Source organism: Pongo abelii, chromosome 6 (assembly GCF_028885655.2).
Source record: "Pongo abelii isolate AG06213 chromosome 6, NHGRI_mPonAbe1-v2.0_pri, whole genome shotgun sequence".
In the NCBI taxonomy this organism is placed as follows: domain Eukaryota; kingdom Metazoa; phylum Chordata; class Mammalia; order Primates; family Hominidae; genus Pongo; species Pongo abelii.
In genome coordinates, this window is record NC_071991.2 from 66,213,553 (window position 1) to 66,226,844 (window position 13,292).

At 33.8% G+C, this 13,292-nt stretch overlaps 1 protein-coding gene across 7 annotated transcripts in view; it reads right to left on the bottom strand.

Moving 5' to 3' along the window:
• Positions 1-13,292, bottom strand: part of HDAC9 (histone deacetylase 9) — a 917,296-nt gene that overhangs the window by 44,652 nt on the left and 859,352 nt on the right. The gene's annotated exons all lie outside the window — the stretch shown is intronic.

Sequence of the window (13,292 nt, forward strand, 5' to 3'; positions counted from 1 at the left end):
ACCAGTTTTCTTTAAGAATGGCCAGTTCAGGAGCCGGTACCTATGATGAATTGCACATCGTTGAAGCAGAAGCAATGAAATATAAACGCAGTCCAAATAAAAGTAACACTGGCAACTTTGAAAATGTCTGTACAGCCAACAGTTTCCCTCGTGGGCTTTGAAATACCACCACCTATGGTCTTATGGTTGAAGCATAGTTCAGGGCCAGTGCATCTTAATGGGCAGCACTTAATAGCTGTGGAGGAAGATGCACAGTGAGAAGATGAAGAGGAGGATGTGAAGCTCTTAAGTATGTCTGGAAAGCGATCTGCCTCTAGAGGTGGTAGTGAGGTTCCACAGAAAAAAAGTAAAAACTTGCTGCTGATGAAGATAATGATGATGACGATGAAGATGACGATGACAAGGGTGAGGAAGATGAAGAAAAAGCCCAGTGAAGAAATCTATACAAGATACTCCAGCCAAAAATGCACAAAAATCAAACCAGACTGAAAAAGACTCAAAACCATCAACATCAAGACCAAAAGGTCAAGAATCCTTCAAAAAACAGGAAAAAAAAACCCCTCCCAAAACACTAAAAGGACCTAGTTCTGTAGAAAACATTAAAGCAAAAATGCAAGCAAGTACAAAAAAATGTGGTTCTCTTCCCAAATTGGAAACCAATTTCATCAATTATGTGAAGAACTGCTTCCTAATGACTGACCAAGAGGCTATTCAAGATCTCTGGCAGTGGAACAAGAAGTCTCCTTAATAGTTTAAACAGCTTGTTAGAAAAATTCTGTCTTATTTCATTTCTGTATCATTTGATATCCACCTGTCTTTTTGTAATGCAGAGTGAGAACTTTACACACCGTGTCTGATAAATGTTGTCCAGGTTCCACTGCCAAGAATGTGTTGTCCATAATGTCTGTTCAGTTTTTTAAGATGGAACTCCACCCTTTGCTTGGTTTTAAGTATGTATGAAATGTTACAATAGGATATAGTATAGTAGTGGTCAGACACGGAAATGGTGGGGATACAAAAATGTATGTGTGAAATAAACTCATTATTAAAATGTTTTCTGAAGTAATTTTATATTTACGGAAAGTTTCAAACATTGTACAGAATTCCCATGTACTCTTCACCCAGTTTCCCTTAATGATAACTGGTTACATAAAACCAGTGTATTCTTAAACTTTTATTTTCTACAGTTATGACAGTTATATAGATATATAATTAATTTTTACTAAACCTTTTAAGTGAGTTTTAAATTTTCACTGATTTTTAATTAACTACCCACTTTGTTAAATTTACATATTACTTCATAATTTAAATGAACATATTTTAATAGATTTTCTTCATACTCAATTACAAATCATCTGTAAATAGTGATTTATTTATTTTTCTCCAATACTGATACTTTTTTCTTTTTCTTACTATATTGCACTGTCTAGGATTCCCTGAACAATGCTGAAATGAAGCAGTAAGAGTGTGTCTTGTTTTTGATTTAAAAGAATAATTTCTATATTTCACCTTTAAACCTGATGTATACTGTGGAATTTATTTTGTAGCTATCCTTTATCAAGTTAATAAATATTTTTTATTCCTATTTGTAAAAATTGTTCATTATGATTGGGTAGTTTATCAGCTGCTTTTAAAACACTTATTGAAATAGTTATATTTCTTCTTCATTGTCTTAATGTGATGAATTATAATGAATTAGTTTGGAAAGTTAATATGTTATATTTCTAGAGTAAACCCAATTTTTATGAACATTTAAGATGTTAATGAACTGCTAATATTTTATTTAGGGTTTTAACTACTATGACTATGAGAAAGATTCTCCTATAATATTCCTTTCTTGTGATATTCTCTTAAGTTTTTGGTATCGGTACTACATAGGCCTCAAAAAATTATTTGTGATGTATTCTTCCTACCATCCACTCCTTTATTCTAAAACAGTTTATGATTGGTGTTATTTTTTCCTTAAATTCCTGGTAGAATTCCCTGGTGAAGCTCTATGGGTTTTTTTGTTTTCTCCTGGTAAATTTAGTTTTAAAAACTCAGTTTTTTTAGTAATTAAAGAACCATTCAAATTTTCTGTATTTTTATTCAGTCTTGCAAGGTTGCATTTTTATTATAATTTTTCCATTTAATATATTCCATTACATAAATTTTTGAAATGTTTACATAAAGTTTATTTTAATATTTTCTTGTAATCCTTTTAATAACATTAAAATCTGTAGTGAAGTCCCCTTTTCTTTCCCAGTGCAGGGCATGCATGCTTTTTCTTTGTTGGTCAGTCTTACTAGAGTTTGATCAATTTTACTACTTATTTCAAAGAATCAACCTCTGACTTTAAAAATCTTACATATTATATGCTTGTTTTCTATTTTATCATTTTATTTATATCTTCTTTGGTTTCTTTGCATTTAATTTGCTGCTTTGATTCTCTAATGAGATATATGCTTTTAAACATTAATTTTAATCTTTCTTCTTTTCTAATATATACATTTAAAACTATATGTTTCTCTAAGTTCAGCTTTATATATCACACAAGTTTTCACATGTTATATTTTCATAATGCTTTATTTCAGAATACTTTCTAGTATTTCACTGTGATTTCCTTGGACACATGAATTAGAGTATATTTAAAATCTCAAAATATATACGATTTTCTAATTACCTCACTGTGGTAAGAAATTATACTATGTATGAATTCAATTAGTTCAAATTTATTGAAACTGGCTTTATGCTCCATATACGGTCTATTTTTTAAAATGTTAAGAATGTCCTTGAAAAGAATGATATTCTGTCATGTTAGGGGATATATACTCCATTATATATTTAAATTACAGCAAGTTTATCAAGTGTTTAAATCTTCTACATCACCCTTCACTTTTATTTTCTTCATGGTTCATCGGTTACTGAGAGAAGTGTACTAAAATTTGTTATGATGATTGTGGTTTTGCCTATTTTTTCATTTGGTTCTTTCCATTTATACTTAATATGTTTTCATGCTGTCTTAGAAACAAAAAGTTTGAATTGTTTTATCTTCTTGGTTCATAGAATATTTTATCAGTATGAAACATCTCTTTTGATCTCTATTTTCTCTTTTTTCTTGCCTTAAAGTCCATTTTTATCTGATATTAATATGGTCACATGAATTTTCCTCCAGTTAGTTCTTGTGGATAAATTTTTTTTTCATTTCCTTCATTCAAACTTTCCTTATAATTATATTACAGAAAGCTTCCCTTTAAAGAGCATCTGTTATTACAGTGTAATCACCTTTGTCTTAATTGGTGAACTAAATTCATTTATATCCACTTATATGTGATTTGTACAACCACCCAAGCTGATTCTAAAATTTTATGTAAAAATGCAGTGGGGGCCAAATGTAGCCAAGACTGTCTTGAAGAAGAAAAACAAACTGAAAGATTTGTTCTACCAGATATCATGACGTTTTATAAAACTACAGTAGTTAAGACAGTCTGATAATATCACATAAAAAGAGAGAAACCTGTGAAATAGAATAGATTCTCCATGTATACATGGATAAAGTTAAGACTACTGAGTCATAATGAATGGATGGTCCTTTTTTTTTTTTTTTTTTTTGAGATGGAGTCTTGTACTGTCACCCAGGCTGGAGTGCAGTGGTGCTATCTTGGCTCACTGCAACTTCTGCCTCCTGGGTTCAAGCGATTCTCCAGCCTCAGCCTCCTGAGTAGCTGGGATTACAGGTGCACGCCACTACGCCCGGCTAATTTTTGTATTTTTAGTAGAGATGGGGTTTCACCATGTTGGCTAGGCAGGTCTCAAACTTCTGACCTCGTAATTTGCCCACCTTGGCCTCCCAAAGTGCTGGGATTACAGGCATGAGCCACTGTGCCCGGCTGAATGGATGGTCTTTTCTATAAGTGGTGCTTGATCAACTGTATATTCACATTGAAACAAACAAACAAACCTGACCTCTATATTATGCCATATACATATTGGCAGATGAACTATGCCAGATGAACTATGCATCTTAATGTTGAAGTCAAAAAATAAACCTTTCAGAGAAGAGGAAGAAAAGAATAAAAATAATCTTTTCTTGACTTTGGGAATCCAGAAAGAATACTTAAACAGAATACAAAAAGAACTAATCCTACAGGAAAAGATTGATAAATTATACCACATTAAAAAGTTACTTTCAATTATCAAAGGTTACCTTTAAGACGGTGAAAAGACAAGATATTTCAACACATGAAACCAACACTAGAACCTATAAAGAATTGCTAAATCAGTAAGGAAAAAGACAATATGAAGGTGGACAAAAGTTTTGAATAGATACTTCAAAAACAGTATGTACAAACGATCAATAAATAGATGAAGAACTGCTTTACCGCATTAGCATCTGGGCAAATCAAAACCATGGTGATATACTACCACACATCCAACAGAATGGCTAAGATTTTAAGACTGACAATATGGAGTATTAGAAGGATACAGAACTGTGTAAACACTTGTGTGCTACTGGTAGGACTACAAATTGTAACTACCACTATGGAAAACAGTTTGGTGCTATCCACCAAATTTAAACACATGCATATTTCAGGATTCAGCAATACCACTTGCAGAAATATATTCAAGAAAAATGTCGGTACAAGTGCACCAAGAAACACATATAAAATGTCCATCACAACATTAGGTAAAATAGCCCCCAAACTGGAAAAATTCCCTTTATCTGTCAAAAGTAGAATATGTAAATAAACTGTGACATTTTCCTAAAAATTATTTTTATAGAATGGAATACTATATGTTAATAAAAATGAATCAACTATAGCTAGCTGCAACAACATGGGCAAATCTCACAAACATAATGTTGAGCAAAATGAGTAAGAAAAGAATTATATATTATATGATTTCATGGATATAAAGCTACAAATTAAAATATAGTGTTAGAAATCAGAAAATTTGTTACTTTCAGAAAAGAGAAAGGGGATACTAGTTAGAAAGGGAATGTGGGGTCTTTTGACAGGCTGACATTACTCTGTCTCTTGGTTGATCGTTACATATGTGATCTCTGTGATATTTCATTGAGTTGTACATTTGTGTTTTGCAGTTTTCCGTATAAGTGTTATATTTTACCATTAAAAACAGATTAGGAAAATTAAAAATTCAAAAAAAATAAGCACTGTGACATAAGAGAATAGGGAAACAAAGTCTGGATCTTGAGTTCATGTTCTTTCCACTGTATTATTGTCCTTCCAGGAAACAAAGTGAGATTATATATTTTGCATAAGAGCAACATGTTATATTCTTAGGTACAAGGCCACAAATTCACTTACAAAGAAAGCTGAAAGTCCTCCTGCAACATGCAAAGTGACTCAGACAAAATGCATGAAGGGTTCAGTTGTCAGGGTCAAAGATATTGTGGAACTTTGGAAGAATATGATAATCAAGACCAAGAGGACAAGGGAAGCAGATTGTAATGAAGACCTGGCTCTCCATGCTGATGAACGATTATCAATTCCCTAGTGAGGAGGGATTGGTGGTGGAAACTCAACTCTCATTTGAATAATTGTCTTAGAGAAGTCTGCAATTAGTTGTGTATGTTTAATTTGATTGTGTAAGTAAATCTGGTTATAATTTTATCCATATTGTGATTCATGAGTCATTCTCAAAATAACCTATTTTATTTGTTTGAAGTCATTAAAATTCTTGACCAAATAGATTGGGGGAAATATCAGAATCAGGGTGATTGTATTGACAATCAAATTACTACACTGACAAACTATTGAAATTATTCAGATTGCGTCTGCCTGCATCCTACCTACATGTGGATGACATAGGGTGAGATCAACACAGCAATAGAGAAATATCTCTGGTCAATAGCAGTGACATAAGTCTTATGAGAATAACAGGAAGGCCAAGAGGTAAAGGGAACAGTCATGGTCATCAGCTCACATGAGATATTGCAGGAATTCCTTGAATAAGGTAAGAGGGACCAGTGAGCCAGACTCTGAGATTATTACCGTAGTTATTGTTCTATTAACTGAGTTTTATCCAAAACTATTATGGCTTAGAGAAATGTAGGTTAAACAATACATCAGCCAATGAATGAAAGGAGGAAGACTATGAGAAGATGCCTCTGTTCCATATCAAACCCAAATAGTATCCTACAATTTCCATGATGCTTAACCATGGACAGTTTGCACATGATATATTTAAACATCTATGGCAATCACCAACTAAGTAATTAAAAGTAAACCTAAAAATAAGTGGAGGAAGGCATAGCGGTCAATTGGAAAGAGGATAATGAATGCAATTTGTTGGATAATTCAGATTATTGATATTCTTGTTTAATCATTAAGGTAAGTTTGTAGATATACAACATAATGAGAAAACGGTTAGAACCACACAGGAGAGTTAGGAAAATACTATATATGTTGAAAAGTGCATGTCATACTAAAGTTCTAACAACATTGAAGGGAAGTTCGTTCAGGGCTCTATGTGTAGTTTTCCAATATAATGTCCGTAGTTTGGATATCAATTGTTATGAAGAAGGCTTGGCTCACATTAAATGCCAAAAATCTTGTTGTTTACTTGCCCCTGTTTCTGCAAGTAAGTTTAAATTTGACAGTCAAATTTGGTAAGTCCTGTTTCACTTTGTGTGCCTTAGTATTCTCTTTATTTGCTTTTTTAATCTCTTCTTCCTTTCATCTGCTAATTTTATATTTTTCAATATTTTCTTTATTTTTTTTTGTTTTATTAAAGAGATTTTGTATGATACTCTTTTCCAAAGGTTGACTTTTCTGCTAACAAGACCTGTTTCACATTATGTAGCAGTCGTGTGCCGGTAAATGTTGAAATGCTAACTGTGCAAGAAGTAGTCCTAATTTGTAGCATTTGCTGATTTCTGTGGTGTAAATATTCCCACCATGGCCTGTTTCAAGCTACTAATGTGATGTTATTGAACTTAGATTTAAGCAGAGATACACACAATTGGCTTTCACAAGTCATTTACAGTCAGTTCCAGCATACTGTGGTTAGAGTATAATTTTGTTTATTGATTATCTGGGAAAATTGCTAATAGTTATTTTCATAGTAAGCTTTGTTTTCTTCTATAAGCTTCTGCCATCTCCACAAAAAACAAACAAACAAACCAAAAAAACGCTGTTTTGTTGCTGTTGTTGTTTTACACCAAAGCTTGGGATTCATTTGTTCAAAGCTTCCATATTTTTTCACAGAAATTCTAATTCCTTATGATATTCCATTACCCAGATCCAGCCTCAGTATATGCTTTTATTCTACTCAACATACCTCTCCTCTACCAAAAACAAAACAAACAAATCCAAACAGAGCCATCCACAATTCCAAGAAGTCTTAATGTCTTTTTCTATGCTTTCCCATTACATGATAATCTTTTCCTTAGATATTAGCTCATATTAGTATGATTTTTTATTCAAGACCAATTAAATATTAAAATATTCCTCCATCTCTGTAGTTAAAAACAATGGTTTTATGTTATATTCCCAAAGCACTTTGTTTTACTTTTACTTATATTGAAACTTTTGGGCACAAAATACATGCCCAATAAAAGACTAATGAATGGTCAGATAAATGTATGTCATTACATGTTTGTTTCACCATGGCAAAGAACTGCTTTCTTTCTTTTATTGGTTACCACAACCTGTGAAATATCCAGGTCCCTGGCCCATATTCTCCTTAACACCCTCTGAAAAACCTAAAGACTATACAGAAAATTTATATAATGGAGTTTTGAATTATCCAAACAACCTCCACTTCATTTGACATTTGATAAAACATATAAACAAAAAAAAAATACACAACCAATTTGGCTCTGCCTTGTTGAATATAAGAAATGCAACATCACAGGCCACAACTACACTGAAAAGTATCTTCAACTAATATTTTCCCCAAGCAGTTTTATTCTCTTTAGATTATCCATACATTCTCTTTCAGAGTATGGAGAGCCTTCAAAGTTTAAAAGAAAACCGTAGAAAAACATTATTCTGACATATCATACATTGTCCCTGTATTCAGTTCCTCCTTCCTTTACTCATGAATGGCAACTATTTAGGAGCTTGTAAGCTTTCCCAGATTCACACCAATTCCCCAATGGACTAAGCCTCAGCCATACATAATCTAAAGGATGAAAAAGATGGCAAAACAACTTTCCCATTCGGAATCCAATGCAAACAAACCCCTGATGAGCAACTTGGACAACAACATCCCAAGAGTTCACCTCAGGGGTGGTTGTCAACACTTACTAGAGTCAATTCAAGAGACTATTTCAGTAGCTTTAGAGCAAAACGTCATCTTTAAAAGATTATCAACAAACACAATCACTAAGTTTAGCCACTGTTTGTGAAATTCAAGTCAAATAGAAGCAGCTGAGCATACTCAACAGGAGATAGCAGTTATTAAAAAGAAAGTGGAGAGAGGGAGGGAGAAAGGGAAAGAGGGTTGAAGGGAGTGAGGAAGTGAAGAATAACAGGAGGGAGGCAGGGAGGGAAAGAAAGAAAAGAAAAAAAAAGAAGAGACAAAAAAAGAAATCAGAATCCAAATTTTTAAAAAGAGTGAGGGAAATCAAAACATGCTATATGCTCCAAGTGTAAATGCTGAACTTGCAGTACTAGAGGCTTTAGCATAATCTCAACAGCTTCCAGATCTATGACAATTTGTTTTGCTTTTTTCCTCTAACAAGCTTAGAAATCATCATTTATTCAGTATTGACAGGTGATCTTCTAATGGCCATGTTCTCAACTCACTACCCAAGGCTTCTACTACTACATGTCCTCTCCTTTCTTTGACTTGCTTGAAGTTTTTCAATGTTTTTGTTTTAGATTCCATAGGAATGGCAACTGCTTAAAGCTTTTCTCACCTCTTGGGAAAATTTCTTTCAGAGGAAGTAACCCGGGGTGCCACTAATTGGCTTTGCATAACAGTAGGCAAATTTGGCCTTAAAGCAACTGTGACACTGTTTGCCAATCAGCTCAAATACAGATTACCAAAATCAGATTTTCTGGGAACCTCACAGATGTTTCTATTACGAATTCTAAAAACTATGTGGTTATTGACACAAGTATCCCTAATGCCTTTCCAAGCAACTTAATGATTCTTCTCATTTAAATATTCACTTCAGTTTCTTGCAAACCCCAAGCTGCTGTTTCTAAGTGCTTCATTGAAGAAGATAAAAAATATGCACCATGCACTGATTGGACTGATAAGTCTAAGTTCTAAACTTTGCCAAGAAAAAGAAAAAAATGGACTTCTGGTATGTCTTCAAAATCAGTTGCCTCTAGGAATTTCCTGTACCATGCTCAAATTAGTTTTAATCCAATAGTATATTATTTTGACTGACCTTGTACATATTTCTTAAAAGAATAGTTAAGAGATGTTTTGCTAAGTAGATCATTTTCATGATAAAGATATTTAAAAAAAAGAAAATGCCTGTTTTGGGTGCAACACTCAGATAACTAAAATTTTTAAAAATCAAGTTTTTTGGTACCCATCTATGTGTCTACACAGATGCAAAGCTAACGGTTCCTGCTGATTTCATAATTACTTTGGGTTATGTAATACATATTATTCTGCTGATAATAAGCCCTAAGAAGCAAAATTTTGCTGTATTGACATGGCCTGGCCAAAAACAACAAGGGAAAGAAATAGCATTCAAAAAACTGGCAAAATGTTTATGAATTCTAATCCTCTGCACATGAATAAATACATCTGACAAAGAGCAGAGGCCCTCAGAAAGGCCCCTCTTGACCTTTCTAATGTGAGTTCAATTGCATGTTCAGTGTTGAGAAACTAAAGTGGGTTCTGCCAATGTTTTAAGTTCAAGCTTTACTACATTTTGTTATTTGTAAAAGTGAAATCCCAGATAATGAGTTATAATTGCTCTATTAATCATTGAATAAAGGGTTTGGAGGGAAACTGGGATTTGAAATCGCAATCTGAAAGACATCCTTTTGTATTTTTTTACCTACAGCTTACCATATAAAACTACTGTGAAAACTACATATATGCACTTTTTTAAAAATGGTAAGGTACATGCAATATGCCTTATATATTATTTTTCTAAAAGAATGAAATTTAAAACTTCAGTGTAGTCATAATGATCTTTGACCTGGAAAAAAAATACAGAAAACCAGGCCTTGGATTATAAATTATATTGTCAATGAAAGTGAGAAGAACTCTCCATTCTTTAATGTGTTTTATGTATTATATTTTCATTTCCTTTTTCCAAATGAATTGTAATGTACAACACACTTGTATTTTTCTTTAATTTTTCACTTTTAATAATCTTTCTTTTTCTTAACTTTGCTCTTCCATATACTGATAGACCTGACACAACAAAATTTACCTTTCAAAAATTCAATAATCCCATATTCGTTGTTACCCTTAAAGTATCTGCTAGGAAATCTATATTCTTATTTATGTTCCCAAGAAAGTTTAATGCAAAAAATACAGAAAAGCATACACTATTTAAACCTCCTTTCCTTTAGTTTATATTGAAAAAAATTTAGGTTGTGCTTATGCAACTGAAGATCACCAACCAAAAGGGACAAGCTGGTATTTAGGGCATCATAATAACTAACTCAAATTTACCATAAGACGTACATATTAATTAGTAAGTTCAATAGTCAATATAGCCAAAAATAATCATTTCAGTTAGCACTTACTGGAAATTTTAGCAATCTAAACACTCACATGGTCAGGTTTAATATTGTCCAGCGATACCTTTATTCCTTTCTCTTTCTCAAGCCTGGTCTTTCTAAACATGTAGAGAAAAGGCACAGGTCTCAAACTTTAAATCAGGTGACATCATGGTCATTCTTTCTGCATTCTGGTCTCCAATTAAATTCCCTTTCCTTCTTAGGCCCAAGGCTCTGACTATCTTTTGCAATATGCAGTAGATTATTAATGTTCAAACTCTGACCAATTGGTGATTTTCGAACAGATGCCTCCAAGGTAGCCAGCAGTTGCAGTATTCACTCTCCTTTGTCTATCTTTTTGGAAGTCATTCATAAATTTAAAAGGGTGGTTTTAATATTTAATTCAGCATTTTGAGATTTTTTTTTTTTTTTTTTTTTTTTGAGACGGAGTCTCGCTCTGTCGCCCAGGCTGGAGTGCAGTGGCGCGATCTCGGCTTACTGCAAGCTCCGCCTCCTGGGTTCACGCCATTCTCCTGCCTCAGGCTTCGGAGTAGCTGGGACTACAGGCGCCCGCCACCACGCCTGGCTAATTTTTTGTGTTTTTAGTAGAGACAGGGTTTCACCATGTTAGCCAGGATGGTCTCGATCTCCTGACCTCGTGATCTGCCCGCCTCGGCCTCCCAAAGTGCTGGGATTACAGGCGTGAGACACTGCGCCCGGCCAGCGAGATACTTTCATATAGGAGTATTTAAGAATATGTAATCTCTCATATTGCCATCAATTTTAAAGTCACTAATTGCTCTACAAAAGCAGTCTATTTCATCTCCACGAAAAGCACGTGTACTAAAATGACCAGAGTTCTCCCAGTCAAAAGGGCATAGAATGGCAGCAAGGTACAAAACACACTTTGCTTTACAGTAAACACAGATAAATTAAGAAAAACATGTAACTCCACACAATTGAATCTGTTCTGAAACATAATCATTTCTTAAAGAAAGAGATGATGGGGAGATCACTCCATCCTCATTGGAAATGTTGGGTTAAGAGCAAAAGATGATGAGTATAGAGACATTTGAATGCATGCTTTCAAAGAAAGCCAGTAAAATCCCTGATTTCCTTCCACGTAGGCAGAAAAGTAGTTGGCTTTTGCAATCAGGTAACATTTCTTTCTGGCTAGGTCAATTATCCATGGAGCTACAAATCCACAACCTATTCTGATTATCTGCACATCTGGTATAAGCCTTTATAATGCAAATATTAATATTATTATGCTTCTGTAACATGTTTCTATATTTAAAATCAAATAAGTGATTTCAGAATACAGGTGACTATACAAAAAATGTTATCTAGGGGGCAAAAAAGCACCCCAACATCAACTTATAAAATAAAAATAGCATTTACTTCTTGCACTCCCTTACTGCCACAAAAAAATACTCAACATCCTGTTTGACATTATTGGCTTACAGGAATCACAGAAAGACACTAACATTTTAGAAAATTTTACACACATTGAATTGTGTGTGATCTGAAACAGCAGCACTTTGTTGACACTAATCATTAGATAATTACATCCTTTGAGTTATTGTGCTGTCTAAAATTAACAAGACAGCCGGGCGCGGTGGTTCAGGCCTGTAATTCTAGCACTTTGGAAGGCTGAGGCAGGCAGATCACGAGGTCAGGAGTTCGAGACCAGCCTAGCCAACATGGTGAAACCCCGTCTCTACTAAAAATACAAAAATTAGCTGGGCGTGATGGTGCACACCTGTAATCCCAGCTACTTGGGTGGCTGAGGCAGCAGAATCACTTCAACGCGGGTGGCGGAGGTTGCAGTGAGCTGAGATCACGCCACTGCACTCCAGCCTGGGCGACAGAGCGAGACTCTGTCTCAGAAAAAAAAAAAAAAATTAACAAGAGTAAAGTACTTGAGCAGTGCTTAAGTTTTCTCTCTCATGTTTTTTCTTCAAATTAACAACGTACATTTTTACTTCAATATATATGAAAAATAATCATATGGAAACACTACAGGTTTGTAAAATAATGATGACAATAAGAACTATGTGTTCTATGTGCAGAAGAAAAGGTACATTTTGTTTTATAAATACTACAGGCAAAGGCATGCATTACAGTTAAAAAAATGATATGAATGATAGATTTTTAAAAAGATAAACATAAATATATGTTTATCTAATAAGCAAAATCATATTGCAAATTCATAAAAGAAAGGCAAAATGCATATGATAGTCCTAACACTACTGTATAATCACTATAGAAAATAGATTAATGGATAATATTAATGAATACATAGAAACTTTGAAATATTCGCTGAATTGCAACTAATTGGTTGAAAATGTTGCCATGAGCGGGAAGTGACCCTCATAGCAACTGGATCTGAATTCTGCAGAGTAGTCAGAAAATATGTTGCAATGTAGCCATGTGATGTGAAAGAAAAAATAATGGTCTTTGGCCATTTAGATTCATGTTCATGTCTTGGATCTTATAATGCATTCTGACTGCATGACTTTGGATGGATTTCTCAACATTTTTGAGACTCATTCTCACCATCTGTAAGATGGAAATACCTATCTCTTAGCATAAAGAATTCTTAAATGGTGACAAAAAGTTCACCAATTTTTAAAATAGTTTTTTTTT